The sequence below is a fragment of the Condylura cristata genome, unplaced genomic scaffold, assembly GCF_000260355.1.
Source record: "Condylura cristata isolate star-nosed mole 26May11 unplaced genomic scaffold, ConCri1.0 scaffold00021, whole genome shotgun sequence".
Lineage (NCBI taxonomy): Eukaryota > Metazoa > Chordata > Mammalia > Eulipotyphla > Talpidae > Condylura > Condylura cristata.
The window spans coordinates 29,365,171-29,380,149 of record NW_004567122.1 but is presented as its reverse complement, the minus strand read 5'-3'; the positions used below and the strand labels follow the sequence as shown (position 1 = coordinate 29,380,149).

At 59.0% G+C, this 14,979-nt stretch overlaps 1 protein-coding gene across 3 annotated transcripts in view; it reads right to left on the bottom strand.

The window, feature by feature from the left end:
* Window positions 1–12,760, bottom strand: part of CXXC5 (CXXC finger protein 5) — a 32,134-nt gene extending 19,374 nt beyond the window's left edge. For 2 of the 3 annotated variants that reach the window (XM_004686793.2, XM_012728026.1), the window contains exon 1: window positions 12,696–12,760. The gene's annotated coding sequence lies outside the window, so the exon portion shown is untranslated. Of the gene's footprint in view, window positions 1–12,531; window positions 12,603–12,695 lie in introns of those variants that run through there. The other variant, XM_004686794.2, reaches the window with a different exon arrangement.
* Between the last annotated feature and the right edge of the window lie 2,219 nt (window positions 12,761–14,979).

Below are 14,979 nucleotides of genomic sequence, written 5' to 3'. Positions count from 1 at the left end.
CCTTGCCTACCCTGCACAGAGGCCAGCTCAGTCCCCACCCTCCAGGTCAGCAGACTAAACCAGGGGAACATCCAAATTCTAAACCTCAGGGTGCTGGTTACAAGGTGGGAGAGGGAATGAGGAAACCAATGGGATGGTGGGAAGAGGGTGTGCGGTCAGCAGGGCGGGCACAGAGACTCCAGGGGCACAGCCCACCACATCAAGGGGGTGTCTCTGCTCCCATAATTTCAAGAGCCTCCTAAGTTGGGGGAGCAGCTGGCCATTCGGTGTTCCCTGGGAATCGATTTTCCACGGCTTTCCTTTTCCTGGCTTCTCCGCATCCCTCTCCCATCAGCCCCCAGCCTGCTCTGCTTGAGCCAGTTCCCCACCCCAGGAGGGCAGGTGGGCTTAACACTTCCATGCCTGACACTTGAGGGGGTGCGGGGAGACTGCTGAGCCAGGTGGGGGGTGGGGGTGAACTGTCTGATCTCCCCTCTCAGCACAGTGGAGGGTCAGGCCTCCTTTGTGTGCTCCTAAACCGGGCATTTGGGGCAAGTGGAACGCCCAACCATGTGGGGTGCATGTGTGCACACCAGGCTGTGTGTCAGTGCTCCAGTCTAACTGTCAGGCGCCATCTGGGTGTGCGCTGTGGCCCAGGACACGATGGGGCAGACACACAACTGCCTGCTGGAGCGGCGCATGGGGTCCTCCCGCGGCGTGGCACGCCCATGTGTGACTGCATGTCCATCCACCTAGGTCCGTGCCAGTGGCGGGGGCTGAGCACAGCAGTGAGCGTGTCCTGGGGAGCCCGCGGCATATGTGAGCAAGCCCATACCATGCACATCAGTTGTGTGCTGGGTCATGTGGAACTACGGGTGCTGAGTGTCCCGAGTGTCTGCCCCTGGATATGCCTCGTGGGGACTGCGTGAGTGCGCTCTGCCTGCCAGGCCTTAGGGCCTGGTGGGGTGGCTGGGGATGGGGTGACTCACGTCTCCTGAGCTCATCTGCCGCCAGCCCGCCCGCCCCGCTCACCCTGCTCTGCTGGGCTCATGGCCGCCAGCACAAGAGGTAGTGGGGGAGGCGCGGGCAGACGCGGCGGGGAGGCTGGCTTGATAAATAACCTGCTGCTTCCCCAGGCCTCTGAGCAGGGGAGGCTGCATCACAGGGAGGAGGGGGAGAGGGGGAGGCAGCCCTGGCCCCCAGGCTCTGGCTGCCCTGGCCCCCACGGCCCAGGCTGCAGCTCCGGTTCCTGTTTCATCGAAACCTGAGCTGGGAAAAGCCTATCGGGTCATCTTGCCTGTCCCGCCGGCCGCCAGGCCCAGGCAAGCTGCCCCTCAGGGGACAAGCCCGCAGCCTGGCCGCCCAGCCACTGGGTGGGTGGGTGGGGGAGGATATTTCTGTCCAGACTAAATGCAGCTCCAGGCTTCTGTCTGCCCCCCCCCCTCAACAGCTGCTCCCAGGGGCCCCCTGGCTCTGCAGGACTGACTAAATATAGCCCCCCTACCCCCAGCAAACCCCCAATGTTCACTCTTCCTGCTGGCCCACATGAGAAAAAGGCTGGTGAGCTCACTGTGTGACCTTGGGTCAGTGTATCCCCCTCTCTGAGCTCTCAGTTACAAAACATCAAGTGATTACTCAGCTCTGGGCCCTGCCTAGTCTAACAGGTACTAGTCCAGTGCAGACCACAAGGTGACCACACTGGGGTCTTTTCCAGAGAGATAAGGATGAAGGTCCTCCCTTCCAAAGTGACTTCAACCTGCCTCAGCAAAACAATAGCAGGGGGAGGCCCTGTCCCCACCCCAGGTACCTTCAGGTTTATAAACAGCCTCCTCCACCCTGTCTGTTGCTTGCCCAGACTGGGCAATACCAGGCTCCTCCAATCTGCCCCAGCCGGACCCTGGCCAGGAAACAAGTTGTGCCAGGTTGGGGGGGGGGAGTGGGGAAGGGGATCAAAAACAACGGGGGGGGGGGGGGGGGAGGGCGACGACACGGGAGCATGACAGCTGCTATTTCCTGGAGGCCAGAGTCGGGCACAACCCGGATTCCTGCCTGGCTCCACAATCCACCAAAAGCCGCTCCCAGAGTCTGGACCTCAACAGGACGCCCCTTTCTCCAGTTAGCACCACCGCCAGACCCCAGCCGGGGCACCGTCCCACCCCCTGGCTGTACGGATGCGCCGCACACGGTGGCTGCCGATGTACCTTCTGGGCTGGGCTAGGGTGGTCTCTGCAGGATCCCACAGGCGGAGGAGGCAGCCCCAGCTTCCCTCCTCCCTCCTGCCTGCCCACCCGGTTGCTTCCCCCAGCCCCACACGCACCAAATTCCCCACATGCCTGTCTGTCTCTGACAGCTCGCGCAAATACTTGGCTGCACGGGCACCCGCTGTTCTGAGCCCGCTGTGCCTCCTCCCCTGCCTTCCCCGGGGGGCTCTGCAGACACAGCCAGGGATGGGAGGGGGCCAGAGCTGAGAAGCTCGGTGGGCAGTGGAGGGAAAGAAGGCAGGAAGGACCGTTCTCAATCCCCAAGCACCAACCCCGTCCCCAGGCGTGTGGGACTGAGGGACGGGGGAGGCCACTGCAAGCCAGTCCTGGCTGGCTGGGCGGCAGCTGCCAACGCCCCCGCTGCCCCCCGGAACCTCCCAGGAGGACCTTCCGGAGGCCTCCCACTCGCCTCAGCCGCTGAAACAGCATCTGCCACCCCCGCGGCGGCCGCTCAGGACAGGGCGGAGGGCACCCGAGGCCCCTGGGGAAGGCGCTGAAATCTGGACTATGGCCCGGCCCCCAGCCACAGGCTCAGCCTCAGAGCAAGGGGGATGAGTTCCAGCCCTCCCGCAGTGAGAGGGGCACACCCACACAGCTGCCAGGCCAGGGCTGACTCCACTCAGACTGGCTGCGGGGGGCCTTGGTCGCCCCCAGTAAGGACCCTTCTTCCTGCTCGCCATCCCTCCCTCCCTCCCTCCCAGGAGACCTATGGAGGAAACACTTCCTTCTAGCGGCCGGGCTGGGATTTTCCGCTGGATGTTATCCTTCACCCCATTCTTTCTCCCAGAGTCACCTGTTCGGCCAAGTCACACTCCCACCCCATGTCTGCGGCCAAGGAGGCGCCCTCCTCCTCCTCGGTGTGCCTTGGCATTCTCAGGCTCCAGTACGTACGGGGGCACCCCGAATGAATGAGCTCATGGAATAACATTTCCACTTCACAGATGGGTATAACTGAGCTCCGGCGAAAGGCTGGCCAGCCAGGCCTCCGACTCACACATAGCTCTGACCCAAGGCGACTCTGCTGGCACCTCTCTCCTCTGTCCATTGACCGCCCACTACACCTTCCGGCCCAAGGTCCACTTCAGTTCTTGCAGGCTCCTAGATAGAGCTCTGAGGGCGACTCCAAGCAGACCCTCTCAGTGCTCTTGAGTCCAAAAGCCCAGCCGGCCATTAGGAATTCCTCTTCCAATTCTCCTCCCACAGCCTAAAGGTGGTCTTGAAAAGAATCCCGGCTACCCGGTCTTTGTGATGCTAAACCACGGAGCACAGCCTCCTCTCCCCATTGCACAGATGGGGCTGCTGAGGCCCCCAGGGGAGGGGGAGCTGCGGGCGGCCATGAATCAGAGGGGGAGCTGGGAAGCCGCCCGGCCCTGCCGGCTGTCACTGGAAGCAACAGCCTGTATTTCCTCCTCACACCGGTGCCTGGGGAAGCGTGGGCAGCGGGCGGGCACTGCTGTGAGGACCCCTCCTGTGCCTGCAGGCCAGCCGCACCCCTCTGCTGCCTGACAGGGCTCACACAGCCCACTCCCACACTGGCTGGGTCTCCAAAGAGGGGCACAGCTGAGGCAGAACTGGGTTTCTTTCTTAGGCATGTTCTCATGTCACCTGAGGGCACCACAGGGAAGTCCCTCCCCTCAGATTCTAGATGTCCCCTCGCATCAAGCAAGATTGAAACCTGATCATTCACGCTTTCTTTCAGCAGGAAAACCCACGGTTCTGTGATTCAAGAATCCCAACATGACAAGAATTCTGATTTGAGAATAACTCTGGCTCTAGGCATTCCATGATTCTAGACTCCTGTGACTAAAAATTCTAGGCCACCAAGATCTGACACCCCGGGAAGAAAGGGGATCAAAGCCAACCCTTGCCTGCTGCTATGGGTTCCGTTAACCAATTTCCCACCTAGCTCTGGTGGAGGAAGAGGTGGGTTAGGCAGGAAAAGGGCTGGGTCTTGAGTTAGTCCGGTCCTTGCGACAGGCCACCTACCTGGGGCACATACAGCTACAGAGGCTGGATGTGAAAGCCAGCCCTTGCCAGAGCAAAAATGGGTGGCCAGGAATTTGTGAACCTGCACCCCCACTCTGCAGCTCAGAGGGAGGAAAGGGGGGAGGACGGCGTCAGGTCAGGGCCGGTCTCCCTGCTTCTCGGGTTCCAAGCCAAGCTCCATGCTTCATCTTCCTGTCTTCACCACCCACTGCTTCCTCCTTCCCACCACAGTCCCCTCACCTTTCAGGCTCTCAGGCTGGCCCCAGCCTGGGCCAGATGGCAGTCAGCCAGGACAAAGGTCCATTTAACAGATGGGAAAACTGAGGTCCACAGAGAAGACAAGACCAGCCCCAAGGGCTGAACCCCAGAAGCCTATAGTTCTCTGGACATGTGTGTCAGCCCTACCCCCACCTCAGTTCCCACAATCCTCCACAAGCCATAGGTCTCCACATAGCTGTCTGATCACACCCCCATCCCAGGGTCCCTTTAGTGCACTCATTCCCACAGCCAACCATCTGGTCGTTGACTCATCCAACTAGCCAATCAGCTCTTCTAACTAGCTCTTCTCCCCCACCCTCGCCAGGGTTACAGAGGCCTTAAAGAGAAAAAAAGCTCATGGCGCGTATACTGGGCAAGCATTTGGGGGTCTCTGCTGCTCGCCAGGTAAAGTGGAAGGAATGGGAAACTCCACATGCAGACCCACCCAGGCTGTCCTCTGTCAGTCAAGTGGACCAAACCCAAACTGGACCCAACCCCACCTGTCAATGGCAAGTCCTAGGCAAGTCACAAACTCTCCAGCCTCAGTTTCCTTATCTGTATATGGCAACGCGAACATCACCCTTTCCTAGAACACTGACAATTAAAGGAAGTGAAGACTAGAAAAGGTTAACACAGTGCCTGCTCCCAATAATAGCGAAGGATGGGACAGCCGTTATTACTACTGTTGTTATGAGATTATTATAACTGGGGACAGCAATTGATTAGAGCAAGAACTACACTTCTGCAAACATTCAGTTGGTGCCAGGTACTGGGGGTATGCGAAGAAATTACTGCCATATCCCATGGCAAGGCTGGCAAGGAACGGGCTCAAAAACCCCACAAGCATCTGATGAATGAGAGAATCAATGATGAGAGGCATGGCCCTGCTTGCAAAGAAGGTACAACCCAGCATGTGCTCCTGTGTGTTGCACACGTATGGCGTCCGGGGGTCCCACAGAGGGCGAGGTATGTGGCAGGGAGCAGAGCAGAGGTGCAAGGACACAGTTGTCCCACAGGCTTAAGACAACCCCCACCCCCAGCCCCGTGATCACAGTGGAGCTAAGGGGATTGTGGCACAAGCAGGGAGCAGGCCAGGTGGGGAAGGGCCCAGAAAGATGCTTTGCATAGTTCTGGCCACCAGATTACAGGCCTAGGCTAGGCCCCTGGGAAGAGGGGTGGGGGCTGCCAGGTGCTGTCCCACATGAATCAGGCCCTGGAGGCCGCACTTTATTCCTATACTGGTATGGCACACAAGTGTTCCTGCTGGCAGGACAGCCAAGTCCAAGGAGGTCACGGGAGGTCACGGAGAAGGGAGGGTGCTGTGGCCCAAGGGCCATGTGGGGTCTGCTGGACAGGGAGGGTGGGTATAGGGCTCCCCTGGGGGCACTGGGCAGGCCTGGCTCTGCCCTGCTGGGGCCGGCAGCTGGAGGGGAGTAAATATAGCGCGGGGCGTCCCGGCCACATTCCTGGGAGGCCAGCATGGCTGGCCTGCCTGCTGCTCTAGGCAGAGGGCAGCAGCCAGGGCCCAGAGCTGCCACTGCCCTCTTCCCAAACAAACAGAAAAATAAATAAAACCAGCTCTCATGGCCAGCAGAGATGGGGGGCTGGGGGAAGGGGTCGGGCAGGAAGAGCTGGACAGTGGAGGGGGGGAGAGACCAGTTGCTGCTGTTTCTGTTCAGCTGGGAGGGAGGAGACCAACAAGGGAAGAAAATGAAGGCAAGGAACAGGGACATGCTCAGGGAGGGGAGGGGAGCTGCACGAGGGAGACAGGAGGTGTGACACTCAGGTGTGAGGGGCACCAGGCAGGAGGCCTCCAAGGGATCAGGGTCAGCTGTGGGAAGGCAGAGGCAGCCTGGGGTCAGCACTTCAGCACTGGGGCCTGGGGCGGGGCAGGGGGTGGAGAGCAGGGGGCATCGGCAGACAAAGGGGGCTGTGTCCGGTCAGGTCGGGGCAGGGGGCTGGCTCCAGCGGCCATGAAATATTAAAGAGCCCAGGAGAATGGGCGACAGAGGTCACTGAACCAGCCCAGCCAGAAGACATGGGCCAGTCTCCCGCTCTCCTCGCTCTCCTCTGTGTCTCCTTTCTGTCTTTCCATCCACAGGGAGGACAGGCGGAGGGTGGGAGGGGCTGTGGAGATTAGTGACGGGAGCAGACCTTTGTGGTTCCCTCTTCCCTCCGGCTGATCTGTGCACAGTCGGCCTTCCAGAGCTGCCAGCCACCCTAGCAAGAAGGCCAGGAGGCCTGTCAGCACAGCCGCTGCCGCGGATGCCTCCCGGGGAAGGAGGGGGTAGACATCCAGCTTCCCTTTTACAGAAAAAAAATCAGCCAAGCCACCACTTTCCACAAGACCAGCAGGGAGGGAAGGCCATGCCTCACAGCTCAGCTGAGCCAGCGAGTAAATGAGCACGAGCCAACCAGCAGGTCTTCCTGAGCCCTCCCCTCCCCCTGCCCCATTACCAGCCTCATGACCTTGGCCAGGCCCCTTGTCCCTGAGTCCACCTTCACCAGCTACCCCAATGCCCTGAGCGTGGTCCCAGGAAAGGAGGGCAAATAACTGAGTGAAAAAGCAGCAGTAACGCTTCCATGAGTCTGGTGAGGCAGGCCACGGAGAAGTCCCATTTTACAGATGGGGTAGAGGCAAGGCATTGCACTCAAGGTCATGAAAGTGGAAGTCACGCGTTGTTCTTAGTCACTGGGGGCTATGAAGTCCTTGTCACCGTTAAAGTCATCCATCAATGATGTTTATTGAAAAGTCATTTGTTGACTGAGGGTAAGTCACTAATGTCGAGCATTTCACAACCAAGGCCTGGGTCCACCTTAAAATGGTCTTGTGCGGAAGGCACGCTGATAGCCCACTTCGCGGGCAAAGACACTTAACGCTAAAGGAAGGAGATACTATGGTTCACCCAAGGGTCGCACACCCAGCTAGTGACACGGACAGGATTTGGAAGCAGTTCTAACTCCAGACCAGTATTCAAAAACACTGGTCTGGGTGACATCAAGGGAAGGGGTCTGGAGGGCTCAGAAGAGGGGAGCTCAGTGAGCAGTCCTCTGGGCCCCCAGAATGCACACCATTAAAAGTCAAAAGCAAGGTCACAAGCGTCGTGCCAAGAGGGGACTGGGCAACTGTTCTGGGGAGAGACAGGCAAGAACCTACAGGGGCCAGCCACCGATCTGCCTGGTCGACCCAGAGCCTGAGCACAGACAACACAGGCCCCTCCCCCACAACAGGGCTACTGAGGCTAGTCCAGCAGGATGGGGGAGTCCTGGGGGAGCCCTGTCCAGTCGGCTCTCAGGGCTTCAATCTGCACCCCAGAGCCCTAGTGCCAAGAACCACACCCCCTGGAACCCCCAGTGCTAGCGGAAGAGGGATGGAATCCCTCCCCCCCCCCCCAGGCCCTGAGAGCCCAGAGGGAGGCCAGCATCAGAGGCAGGAAATGAAGAAGAATTTGCGATCTAATTGAGCTGGCGGGGGATTAGGCGCAGAATGCAATTACAGGGGTTGGAGCAGGGCCAGGGGCACTGACACCCCAAGATGTGGCCTGAGCTAAGCAGGTCTCTGGCCGGAGACACCCTACTAGGAGCGGCAGTGGAGGGGGGAGGATGGGAACCCAAGGATTGGAGCCGGGCAGCCCTCAGCACAGAAGACCACAGGCTCCAGCTCCATGTAACACCCAGAAACAAGTTTTTCTGGGAATTCTCCCTGAGGAAACAGTCCTGTGGACTCACACACGGGGAGCAGACAGAAAGGCACCGTCTCACAGGCTCTGCTCATGCATGCACACACGTGTTCATGCTCCCAGGTGAGCCCCACATACTCCTGACCTGCAGACACACAGCTCTGGCTCTTTGCTGCCACTGGCTCCACCAGAGGGGGGAGCGGAGGGGGACAAAACAAAACAAAACAAAAAAAATACACCCATGACCTTAAAATCCTTTTATTCCCTTAATCACAGGCTGCCATGGCCATGGATACGCGCTGTCACCCCGGCCCCAGCCTGTCTCCCTCCTGGCTTCCAAAATTCCCAACAGGCAGGCAGACGGGGAGGCTGCCCAGTTACTGCCAGGGAGGGCAGGGGAGGGCTGGATGGGAGAGGTTCAACACTACACACACTCAGGGAGGGGGACCTGGACAGACAGACTGGCAGACAGAGATACAGAAAGAGAAAAGGAACACAGACCGCAGTCACCAAAGACAGGCACAGACCACCGTCCACAAGCTCAGATATGCCCTCTCAGACTTACTAGCACATATAAACACAGATACAGACAAATCATGAAGACACACGCTCCCAAATCCACACAACTCAGAATGTACACCTCCGCAGACTCACAGGGACAAATGCAACTTTCAGCTTTATACTACAGATCCACGTACATATGCAATGCAGATACACACACACCTAGACCCACAAGCATTCATGCCCTGACTCACAAACATAGCTCATTCTTCCACACCTCAAGACAGACACACACACATTCAACACACAGATTCACAGACACACATGTCCTGAGTCATAAGCACACACCCGACCCAGACTACCAGAGCAACAGATGAGACCCACAGAGCCTCAGTGAGCAGTTGATACTGCCTTTGGCTTCAGAGGGCAGGCAGAATGGGGGATTGCGGAGTCTTTGAGGGAGCAATCCTTTCTTCATTGCCTGCAACCTGGGAGGTGGGCTAGGAGGTGTAGGGATGGGGGTTAGGATACTAAAGGGGTAAGTAAGAGAAAGCAAAACAAAACAAAACAAAAAAACCTGAGTGGGATATTCTTGTTGGGCAGTAGCCCGTGAGTAACTTGGGGAGGCTTTTTGTGGTCTGGTGAGTTCCAGCTATGAGTTTTGAGTTTAACTATTAATACACTTAATCAAGGACACGACACCCCGCGCGCGCGCGCGCGCGCACACACACACACACACACACACAGGGCTAAGATGTGACCAGGTGGTGGGGGCGTGAGAAGGAGGGCCCCCCCCTTAGAAAACACGGGAAAGCCCCAATCAGAGCCCCAGGGGGCGGGGAAAGAGGGCGGAGCTTCCACAGTGGACCCGCCCTCCAGAATAAGAGCCGACTAGGAGATTCATTTCTGCACCCCCAGAGGGGTGGGACTTGCCATACAGTAAGTGCTCAAAAAAATACACACTGGGTCAATGAATGAATACATGAATTACCTATAAAAAGTGGGAACAATGTAACAGTAACAACAATAAGTGAGCCCCACCCCATCCATAACCAAGCTGCCTCTGAACACCAGGCTTGGGGAGTTAAGTCCTGACTAAATGGCCCCACCACCAGAGGGTGGACCCTAGAAAGCAGGCCTACGTCTGGCTTACCAGTATTCCCCCCCCACACCCCCTGCCCCTCTACATTATCCTGGAAAGTGGGCTGACCTCATGCCTATATACCCCGCCCTTCCAGACACCCACATCTCCATTCCATCCGCCCATAAACAATGAGGCAGGGTCTTAAAGAAGGTGGGGTATTTATTTCCTAGAGGCTTGGTTCTTTATCCAATGCAACCCTGCCCCCCTACATTCCTATGAGCCTCAGTTTCATACTTGCCAAATGGGTGGCGGCAGGCAAAAAGCTGGGAAGAGGAAGCAAGAGTTGGGGGGTCACAGTGGGAGTCCACAGAACATAAGCTTGTGCTGGCCTGGGCCCTGGATGCAGAATCCTCCCCTACTCTTCCCTTCCCCCACCCTGCCCTGCCCAGCCCAGCCGGGTGGACATTCCAGGCCCTCACGTGATAAAGACTAGGGAGGCCGCTGGCCCACGGGTAAGTCAACAGGCTCTGTCGGGGGAGAGATAGGAGGCCCCAGCCAGGGTCACCTGCTGAGGCGGGAAAACAGTGGGACCCAAATACACATATAAATAAGGCGCCAATAGACAGTCCTGCCAGCCCAGGGTGGGTCTTCTGCAAGGGAACCCCTGCCCCCACCTTGGAAAGGGAGGCAGAGTGGGGTGCTGTTGACACTAGGGGCTGCCCTGGAGAACCTTTGCTCCTGTCAGGACTGGGGTAGGGAAGCACTTCTACCAAGAAAGCCAGGGCTGACTGAAAACTCAGGCCAACCTCTCTCAGCTGTTCCCACCCCTTCCCAGGGCAAAATCACCTCCTCCCCAAGGAGAGAGGACAATTTCCGTTCTGGGAAGGGGGTGACAGCTGCAGAGCGGGTCACTACCTCCCCCCCCCCACAGCTCTTGCTTAAGTCCCATCCAGGGAAACTGCTAAATCAACACTGCGCAGTAGTGGGTAGCACGGGTCTTAGTCTCCCCGCCTCGGTGGCGAAAAGGGGTTTGGTAGGAGGCACTGGGTCACAGTTCCTGGGTTTCTGATGGCGTCTGGAAACAAGGGTAATGTGGGGGGGTGTCTTTCGGAGGGGGTCAAGTTAGGCCTTCCCGCCCCCTAAAAACCAGTTAATTATTTAGTGCTCTCAGATGAACAGCCCCACGGCCCCCCTCCCCCCCGCGGGCCGGGGGCAGCTGAGGTGGCGCCGGGCGTTCAAATAGCGCTCCAAACAAGTCCGCAGAGACCGCGCACGCAGCCCCTGCCAGGCGGCCCCAGCGGAAAACTTGAAAGGGACTCTGTTTGCTGGCCGCCTTGGGGCGGCTCCTGCGGGGGCGAGGGCTGAGCGATCACAAGCGCCCCCCTCCCCAGCAATTCCTGCGTAAATGAGGGTGGGGGGGCTCTGGGCCGACTACAAAACCAAGGGCTCCAAACAGCGCCAGGGGCGCAGGTCAAGAGGCTGGCTCCCCGACCCTCCCCCCCCATCTGAAGACGCGACTCACAGACCACCCAGGGGCCAGAGGGCAAAGTAGGGCGCGGCCGCCAACCCTCCAGACCCCGGTCGCAGAAGACAGGAGGAGGGAATGGGTCTTTCCGGATCAGTCCCTACAAAAACCCCACCCCCCAAATCTGCTGGTGGCTCCTTGTAAGCCCATGTCACCAGTCCAACTCAGCGCACCCCCTCCGACTGAGGGGGGGAGCGATCTTGCTCCCTCATTGGGCGCTTCAGCTCTTCTGACAGGTCCCGGAGGCGCCCCCCCATTTAAAACTGGGGTCTCTCACTTTCTGTCGTTCCTACAAATAAACAAAGCCAGGCGCACCCCGCAGTCCCCGCCGGAAAGCAGCCCATTCCGGGCGAGGACAACTTCCCCCAGCAAGAAAATTAACACATTCTTTTTGCGGCGGTTCAGCCCCCTAGCTCTGGGGAATGAGAGGGGAGGGGGGGCTCCATGCCGAACTTCACGGGTAAATTTGGAGCCAGAGCTGCGAGGCAGGCGCCTGGGACACCCGCCTCCCACAGCTCCGCAGCTAGAGGAACACCCCCATTTTCCCTCCCTGGCTTTGCATGCTGCTTGGCCACGCGGGGCTCAGCAGACAGCCTGAAAGACTCCCCAAGGCTGGGGAGGAAGGGAGAGGAGAAGCCGCGGAGAGCAGTGGTGGGGTGATACTTTGACGGAAAAAAAAAAAGGTCAAACTTGATCTGCCCGCCAGGCACCCCGTGGGCAGCGGGGGCGAAGAGCTGGAGGGGAATGTAGAAGTGGCCGCCGCCCCCTCCAAGTGGAGAGGGAGGTTCAGTCTTGCGTGGTCCAGGGCACACAGAGAGAGCAGTTAGCGTCGCCCCCAAAACACAGGGCAGCGAGTGGGGCCTGATGCGGGGAGTGCGCACCGAAGATCTCCAATCAGCCGCCCCCGCAGGCGGAGCGCCCGCCCAACACCCAGAGGTGAGGACCCCGGCTCCCGCCGTCCCAGCGACCTCAAGCTCGAGTAGTCGCGGAGGGCACGGGACCCCGCAGGGAGAGCCCCGGCCCCCATCCACGGCGCCCAAGCCGTCGTCCCCGAACCTAAAACCCCTCTTTTTGTCTGAACTCAGTGATCTGCGACCGAGCCGACTGCGGCTTGGGGAGGCTTGGGTATAGCAGCGGCCACCGAGCGATCGCCGGCGCTAGGGCTCCCTGCCTCCCCGGCTCCGAGGCTCAGGCTGCGGGCGCCCTCCGCCCCTCCCAAACGCGGACCCCTCCTTCCCCGTCCCTGGCTCTCCGCACCTGAACTTCGGGGGAGCCCGCGCCGCCAAACTTTCCGCCGACTTGCAGCGAACTCCGGCCCCGGCCGCGCACCGGGCCCCGGGGGAGGAGAGGGAGGTAGGCGGGGAAGGGGAGGGGGCCGGCCTCCGGGGGGGTCGGGGGGAGGGCCGTGGCCCGACACCTACCCGCACTCAGAGTCGTCCAAGCCGCCGCCGCCGCCGCCACCGCCGCCGCCGCCGCCGCGCGCCCGCCCGGGCAGGAGCTCTGAACGCTGCCCGGGGGCTGCCGGCAAAACCCGGACCGGACTCGACGCTCCCTCCTCCCCCCCCCTCCACCTCGACTCCCCTCCCTCCTCCCTCCGCCTCCCTCCCAGCGCTGCTCTGGCCACTTGGACGCCGCAGGCTCTCAGGCCGGAACCGCAGCCACTGCGCCTCGAGCTCCCCGCGCTCGGATGAGGTCGGCCCGGGCCCACCTCCCCGGCAACACTCCCCGTCTTGACCTGTTTTTCCGCAACTTTACAAAAAAAAAAAAAAAAAACAACAACCAAAAAAAAAAAAAAAAGGTAGAAGAACCTGCCCTCCTTTTGTGGGGGTGCAGCGGCTTGGAGACCCACCTCACGGCAAAACCGCGGTCCCTCGGCCGGCTCTCCTCAGCCGACGTGAGGCGACCCGGGCTGGGAGGGTTTGGCCGCGCCTCTCTGTTCAGGTGCGCGCGGAGCTGGGAATTTCTAGCTAAGGGCTCCCGGGGCTAGGTGTTCAAAGACCCCACCCTGCCCAGAGCGCTCTCCCCCACGCCGTGGATTCTTTCCCATTGAGAGGGGGAGGGCTGGGGATTCCTGTCCCCATTACACAGATGAGGAAACTGGACATTTTGTCTCTTCTGTCGCCCCCAGTCTGAGCTCTTAGTCTTGCGGCTAAGACTGCTACAGTGTGGTCTTAGACCGAGGCCTGCAAACTCAGACCCTGACACCGTGCCTGGCACAGAGCAGCGCTCACTAGACATTGGTTGAACAAGAAGGAAAACCCAGCCCTGCTCTCTTACTACATGAGCACAGATCTGGACTGCAGCTGCTCGCCCTCATTCAGCACCCCTTCCATCTGCCCGGTTTGAACTGATCCTAAAGCTGCACCTCCCAGACCCACAGAGTGAATCGCAGTAAATCGCAGCCTCAGATAATCCCAAACTGAAGACCATCCCAAAGTGAAAAAGTTTCTCCAATTCTGTAGAATTCATGAGGGGGACTTGGGGGGTGGGTTTGTATTTCCTTCCCCAGGGAGAGAAAACATCCCAGACTCAAGCTGGGGAGGGTCAGGGTGGTTGGGGAAATGTGCCTGGGGTTAAACGTTCTGGCCAGAGATAGATTGGGGCCCAGATAACAGGGAGTTAACAGTGGCAACCTGGTGCCTCCAGCCACAGGCTGGGCCTCAGTGGAAGAAGTGAAACCAGCTCCCACCTCTCTGGCTGCTTCCTCTTGTCTTTGCTGCCTGTCTCCGAGGGAAGCAGGCAGACCGGACCTTGGGGCCCTGGTGTCCAGGGAGCAGCTGGAGCAGCAGGAGCAGGAGAGAGAAGGGGAGCCCTCATGTCTTCTAAATTTGGCTTTGGGACCTTAGTCCAACAGGAAGGCAGTGAGAGTGTCAGAGAGCAGAGTTCATCTAGAATATATTGCCTCTCTACCCCTTCTGACCTCCCAAGCCACAAAGAGTGACCCCAGACTTGGATATCCGCTCCCTGTCCACAAATGCTGAGATGTGTCCTCCCTTGACTATGCACCAAGGACTAGCTCTCTAGCTTAGCTTCTCTCCTGCACCCAACACATACCCATATGAGTAAACACAAGGCATTTACTATGGGAACAGCTTTAAGACAAGTGAACATCTCAAGACAGACATTCTGGGCCCTACCCTGAGCCCCAGAATATAATAGCCACTGACCCAACAAGGAAAAAGGTGGGGTCCCAGGTTTAGAGCTGTTAGCCCACCTTGATGCCTTTTCTGGGGATACTGAGGCAGAGGCCATGATGAGAACCTGTTTCCCAGGAATACGCAGCAGGCCTCAGGGAACTAGAACCAGCAAATGAAAGTCTTGCAAAGTCTCTAAACGCTTTGGTCCTAGGAGCATGAAAGCTCAAGGCTGGGATTCCTGGATCACTGGCGCAGGCGGTTAGGTAGGAGCTCCATCTACCTAACCTATTGCTGTTAGGTTTGCACGTTATTTTTTTAGGTCTCTTGCCCTCTCCCCAACTCTAGAGAGCAAAGGCCATGGGTCTACAGGCAATAATGAGACCCCAGGGCTGACTTGGGGGCAGGGGCGGGGGAGGGTTGGGATGCAGACATGTCTGCCTAGTTCAGAGAGTGGGTCTTTGCCTGGAAATCAGGAATGGGGGGACAGCCAGCCCCTTACCGACTCCATTCACAGGGAACCAGAAAAGACAGGAGCAAAACTGTTGGCACTATTCCCTCCTCCCTCCCT